The 6,967-nt window shown below is 35.6% G+C and overlaps 1 non-coding gene across 1 annotated transcript; it reads left to right on the top strand.

Moving 5' to 3' along the window:
• Positions 1-1,791: 1,791 nt before the first annotated feature.
• LOC125924159 (small nucleolar RNA SNORD22) lies at positions 1,792-1,915 on the top strand. Its single transcript, XR_007458325.1, has one exon. It is a non-coding gene; the product is annotated as a small nucleolar RNA SNORD22 (small nucleolar RNA).
• The last annotated feature ends 5,052 nt before the right edge of the window (positions 1,916-6,967 follow it).

The raw sequence follows: 6,967 nt of genomic DNA, 5'->3' as shown, positions 1-6,967 counted from the left end.
CTCCCAACTGTGTTTCCTGTTTGCTATTTTCCTGCTTGAAGGTTGGAGGTTGGGAAAATAGAAATATTTCCTTCTCCGTTTTTTTTTTTTTATTCACAATCAAGATTTTGTTCATACAACAATGTATTTGGATCACGGCTACCAGTTTTTCTTGTCAATAAAGTGAATTTTTAGTAAAATTAGATTTGGAAGATAGGAGTTAGTAAAGCAGAAAAGTTAAGGATATGAGTGCTTAATTCAAGAATGTGCTTGTCCCTTCCCATCAATTAAAAAAATAGGTAATCTAGAAAATTTGCTAACCTCTTTACCAATGGACTGTGGTGTAGTAAAGACACAAGATTTGAATCAAAGAGACTTGAGTTCAAGACTTGGCTCTGAATATTTGCTATGTGACTTCAGATTAATACCTAACCTCAATGACCTTCAGTGTGTTCTTTTTCTCTCACATAGAAATGTGTTTTTTTTATACCAGAAAATCAAAAAGGTTTTAGCAGAGTATTAACACTCAAACTTAGCTATTATTAGCTAACACTGATTATGTAATATTTTACATCTTGGTCTATATTTTAATGGCATATTTGAAGAAGGCTTGATACATATGCCTAGCGGATCACCATTTTAAGAGAGTGGCTAGGAGTCATGTATAATGACATGCTTTAATTTACTTCAATGTCATAATGCTGTATCATGGTCAAATGAAAAAATTTTATAAGTGCTCAGATAAACTCAGTCAAGTATGAATATGTGAGTTGAATTTTCTCCTTAAAGTACTGAGTGAAGATGTATTTTTAACAGTCTTATATAAACATTAACTTTCATTAATAAGTATTTATTGGAATTATGATTAAGTTTTATAATAATGAATTAACAGGAGGGTATAAATATAGAAGATATAAAACATGAATACACATCATATTCTAACTGCAGTATTTTGAATTGTGGTGTATGTAGGTGTCAGTGTTAATATGTGTGTGTATGTAGATTTTTGAAAACAAGGAATATTAAGAGATTAATTACAATGTATATTGTTTATCAGGAGAAAAACAACAGTTAATGCTTTAACCTAAATATAACTCAATATGCTTTAAGGCTTTGTGGATGTATTTAATGTGAAGACAAGAACATGAAATCATATTTTCTACACATTATATTTGTAGAAGTTTTATGGTTGAAATTGGGTAAATCGGTTGTGATTATTATAGCTTAATGGTATATTTGCCAGAGTTGACGTAGTATTAGATTATAATGGAATTAGTTTCTGCCAAGCCTGAAGGTTGAAATACCAGTAGCTGTACCCAGGTGTATATTTTTAGATTATTGACAAAGATGCCATGGGGGTTGCATCAGCAATAAATATGACATTGTCAGCAATAAATATGAAATATGGTAATAATTAAGTTATTTTTTTACTGAAAATTAATTCTTCATTAAAATGAGTAATGTCTAGGGGTGCCTAGTTTGTTCAGTCAGTTAAGTGGCTGGAATAGGATCAGGTCATGATCTCACAGTTCGTGGGTTCAAGCCCCGCATCCGGCTCTGTGCTGACAGCTCGGAGGCTGGAGCCTGCTTCAGATTTTGTGCTCCCTTTCTCTCTCTGCCCCTCTCTGCTCATGCTCTGTCTCTTTCTGTCTCTGAAAAATAAATAAATGTTAAAAAAAATTAAACATGTTCCACCTTTAAGAAAAAACTTCAAAAAATGACTAGTGTCTATATGCATGTATGTATACATATATGTTCATGTATATAGTAATATATACCAGCTTTTGTCTAAATGTTAAGAACATGTTGAAGTCCCAGTGAAGAAATGTTCAAGGATATACCTTCTGTCCTAGTCCCAGATCCTGTAAAGGTGGACTCACTGGAACTGGCTGGAGAGAGGAGGAAAGTTTGTTACAAAAGGAATTGTCTGAGGAAGCATAGGATTTCTAGACAAAAAGGGAAAGAGAAATAATCACTTGTTGAAAAGCAGTTACATTTTTTTCCATCTGAAGAAAGACAATTATAACAGATTCCAACTCTCAGAGGATATCAAAAAGGAAGTTTTAGGGGCACCTGGGTGGCTTGGTCGGTTAAGCGTCCGACTTCGGCTCAGGTCACGATCTCGCGGTCGGTGGGTTCGAGCCCCGCGTCGGGCTCTGTGCTGACAGCTCAGAGCCTGGAGCCTGTTTCAGATTCTGTGTCTCCCTCTCTCTGTGACCCTCCCCCGTTCATGCTCTGTCTCTCTCTGTCTCAAAAATAAATAAACGTTAAAAAAAAAAATTAAAAAAAAAAAAAAAGGAAGTTTTAAGCCATTTCTCATACAACCTAGCTGTTCAAATTAGCATATAATTATTTCAGCCTTTCCAAATATAGTTTAACTTTCAAATAAAAAAGAGCATATTGAAGGCTTATGATGTAATATTATTCCATCTCTCTGCCCCAACTACCTATACACAGTCTATTTTCTCAGTTTGTCTCACATGTTTTATGATATCAAATTACCTCTGATACTGTCCCAGGTTAGTTTGAATGTATTGCCATAAAATAAGTTTTTTGAATGTTTGACCTATCTGTATCTTTTTAAAATTAATACCAACTACTCATTTACTTCAACTCCCACACAATAACTGAATTTTCTGGTAATTTTTCATTTTTGCTGAAAGAAGATATTAAAATCAAGGATTTGGTTACTAATTTATCTATCTTTGTATCTGATAATGAACTTAATGACACAAATTACTTTAAATATGATTATGAAAAATCACTCTAGTGGTGTAAATTGTGTAGAGCAGAATAGCTTTAGGTTAGAGAAATAATAATTTCTCATGACTTGTTAGGAACACAAAAGTAGTAATAAAATCCTAGAAGGGAAATCAGAGGCACACAGGGGACCCTATGAGCAGTGAGGCTGGCAGGTTGGTGTGGCTCATAAAGATGCTTCTCCATGGGGATTATTGATGACAATAACTCTTTGTTATAGCATATTGATTTCTGGCATATCTATCCCTTGAGTCCTGCAGCCAGGAAAGGAAAGAGTTTACATTATAATTGTCCTGATGACAAATATAAATGAAAAAAAAAAATAGGTTCCTAATAGCTTCTAGGGGGAAAATTTCTTTTTACATGGTGATGATGATTGTGTCCTTTTTCTGTAACTTCAGCTGTCACTCATAGCGGAAGGAAGGCAATAAACTCAGTATAGCACTTGGTGTGGACAGAGATCAATGCGGCTACCATACATCTGGCAATGCTGTCAGTATGATACCTAAGAAAGAGCTTTGTTTTCAGAATGCTAATTCTAAAGTTTTTTTATGTTTATTTATTTATTTAGAGAGAAAGAGAGAGAGCGAGCAAGAGAGAACGCACATATGCAAGCAGAGAAGGGGCAGAGAGAGAGGGAGAGAGAGAATCTGAAGCAGGCTCTATAATGTCAGCTTAGAGCCGGACATGGGGCTCAATCTCATGAACCATGAGATTATGACCTGAGCCAAAATCAAAAGTGAGATGCCTAACCAACTGAGCCACCCAGTCTCCCCAAAATGCTAATTCTACAACTCAACTGTTGGGCACAAAATCAAACGAATGGCCAAAGAAGCAGTGATCCAAAGAAAATCTCCAGAGAAATTATGTGTCACTAACCATGCCATAGCATCCTTTGGTTGCTCAGTAAAAAGATTTTGAAAGGGATATCCAGTTTCTAGGAGATCCCTCAATAAGAAATTCAAAAATTAGATTATATCTTCAATAGATATATCAAAGTGTCAATATTGAACATATTAAAGGAAGCCAAAAATTTAGCTGAATAAATAAATCATGAAGCCTTCACCATTTCATTGGTGACTCAGAAGAGAAAATGGTTTCAATCAATATTTGGATAAGTTCAGGGGATCCTGGGTGGCTGAAGTGGTAAAACACCCAACTTTGGCTCAGGTCATGATCTCACAGTCCATGAGTTCGAGCCCCATGTCAGACTCTGTGCTGACAGCTCAGAGCCTGGAGCCTGCTTCATATTCTGTGTCCTCCTCTGTCTTTGCCCCTCTCCAACTCATGCTCTATCTCTCCCTCAAAAATAAATAAAATTTTTGAAAAAATATTTGCATAAATTCAGTTGCTGTTTTTTGTTTATATTACCACTATGGCAAAGAAAAAACAGGTCAATCACTAGATTCCTTTGTTGTTCATAAAAGCAAACTTAAAGCAAAGGCTAGCAAAGAAACACAATCCCCCCCCATATGACCCCAACACACAATTTATTAAGTAAGTGGAGAGGAGGCCTACATATTCCATCTCTGCCATATTGCCTCTCACTTGGTAAGAATGCTGAGTTTAGACTCAAACAGCGCTATCACAATACTTCTTTATTCTCACTTTGAATTTGGAGATGGTATTGAGCTGAGGTGTGACATCATATTGGAAATGACAGAGGCTTTAGAAACAGGATGCTGGGAATGAGAGGACTAACTGGTTATGAATCAGACAGTGTGTGATTAAGTCTTGGCTTCTCACTGTTTAATTTGAGTGTTACTTAAAATACCTGAACATTAATATGATACACTCTAAATTAGGGGAAATAATGAGGCTGATAATCCTTACCTTATGGGGTTTTGAGAATATAAAAATGAAGTATGTAATGTAGAGTGTCCTTCAGAAATGGGGAGATTTTCTCTGTTGTGATTTTGATTGGTTTTAATGTGTTATTGCTGGGAAAACTGTTAAGTTCCATATCTTTTCTAGATGACTGAAAATGTGCATGTCATAAAATCTGATTTTCACTTTCTACTTCTGTAGAATAATAATCACGTCATCTGACTTACCTAAGATCTGAATGTAAATGAGATTTTTAACTTTAAAAACTATGTTGCTAGATGTTTATTTTTATCATTATTATTAAACTGAATGAGCTAATATAATTAGTTAAATTTAAGACAGGGATTCTTGGGGCGCCTGGGTGGCTCAGTCGGTTGAGCGTCCGACTTCGGCTCAGGTCACGATCTCGCGGTCCGTGAGTTCGAGCCCCATGTCGGGCTCTGGGCTGATGGCTCGGAGCCTGGAGCCTGCTTCAGATTCTGTGTCTCCCTCTCTCCCTGCCCCTCCCTTGTTCATGTTCTGTCTCTCTCTGTCTCAAAAATAAATAAACGTTAAAAAAAATAATAAAAATTTTTTAAAAAAGACAGGATTCTTAAATTTAACATCAGCTTCACTGATTCATTCATTCATTCATTCATTCATCCACTTATTCATTCACAAGATAATTTTGAGCACCTACTCCATGCTGGCATTGATCAAAGTACATTGATCCATAGATGATCTTACAGTTCTGGTAGGAGAAACAGATAATCCCTTCTAAATCAGATAATGCCTTCTCCTCACCCCTTCTCCCCGCCCCCTCCCCTATCCCCTTCTCTCTTTTCCCCACCTCCCTCCCTCAGGCTCTTTGCCTCTCTCCTCCCCTGTCCTCATTTCCCTTCTCCTCTCCACTGTCTTCTTTCTTCTCCTCCCTTATCTTTTCTCATCTCTCTCCTTTTTGTCCCTCCTCTCCACCTTTATCCCCTCTTCTCTTTTCTTACCTCCTCTTCTTTGCCACCACTGTGGCTTTAGTGACCTTTTGTTCCCCCACAGTATGGTATAGTGTTAGGGTCTTTAGACTTCTTGTGTTCCAGTTGCTTCAGGGAAGGCCCCTTCCAAGAGTCTAAGTCTGAAGCTTCAGATTTTTTTTGAGTCCTGGACTTCATTGTGATAGGGAATGACCTCCATTCTGTTGCTCAGAATGGATCAACAGGGCCAGCCCAGATCTAAGGGGAGGAGAAAATGACATGACTTCTCAATGGGGAAGTGGCAAGGCCACACTTAGAAGCACCATTTGTGATGCAAAATATTGTTGCAAGAATCTTTAGAATCACAGTCTACCAGAAGCGTACGTAGTGGCATAATCAGTTTATATTCTGGCGCAACTGGTCATGTTGTCACATTGTGGTAACTAAAAGTTTACAGAAAGTTCACAAGTCTAAGAAACACATTGAGAAGCCCTGAACTAGGTTCTAGAACACCATGCAGAACAGTCTTTTTTTGATGATCTTAATAAGATACTGTAATATATTCATTTTATGTTGGATTATAGATTTATACCCAGAAAGATTTCTAGAAAGGAGGTGATAATTAAATAGTCGAAAATTACATTTCTGAAATATAACTTTCTGAAATGAAATACTATTGGAAATTTGTCTTTATTTAATAAAATTTTTATTACTTCAAGGTCTGGATGTGGATTCATGAAAGCAATCCTTTTTCTCCTTATAAAATTATTCCTGTTGTTTCATATAATTTGACCTAATTCTTATCAGCTGATATAAAATCTGACTGAAAGAGGCTGTTTTTCTGTAAAAGGAAGGTGTCTTAGGTTTAGCTATAATTGCCAAAGGTACAGATCATGATTTCTCAAATAATTTCAAGACTGTCAGTATCTGAGAAATTATATCCCATGAAGGGAAGGGTTTTCACTTCTTATAACCTAAAACATGAAAAGTACATTGGGTCATTAAAGTGAACAACTAGATTTTTTTTTGGTATTTCCTTGTGACATGCATATTAGAATATTAATAGATATTAATCCATTATTTTGTGGACTTCTATGAGATCTCTTTTAAAGAGTTGATTCATCAGTAAATATTTTTAATTAAAAGTTTTTAAATCTATGATTAAAATTATACTTGTTTATAATAAGGAGAATTAAGCTATTAAATAAAAATACATTGCATGGAGGATTCATTGAAACATATATATATTATATAATATATATATATACACATATAATATATATATATATGTAGTACGTTATGTAAAGTATTTATATACTTTAAGCTCTCCAAATGGTCTGATGTGCCTAAGTTTGTTTGTTTTTTTTCAATATATGAAATTTATTGTCAGATTGGTTTCCATACAATACCCAGTGCTCATCCCAAAAGGTGCCCTCCTCAATACCCATCACCCA

This window comes from Panthera uncia, chromosome B1 (assembly GCF_023721935.1).
Source record: "Panthera uncia isolate 11264 chromosome B1, Puncia_PCG_1.0, whole genome shotgun sequence".
Classification (NCBI taxonomy): domain Eukaryota; kingdom Metazoa; phylum Chordata; class Mammalia; order Carnivora; family Felidae; genus Panthera; species Panthera uncia.
The sequence above is the reverse complement of the archived record's forward strand: the minus strand, read 5'-3'. Positions and strand labels throughout refer to the sequence as shown.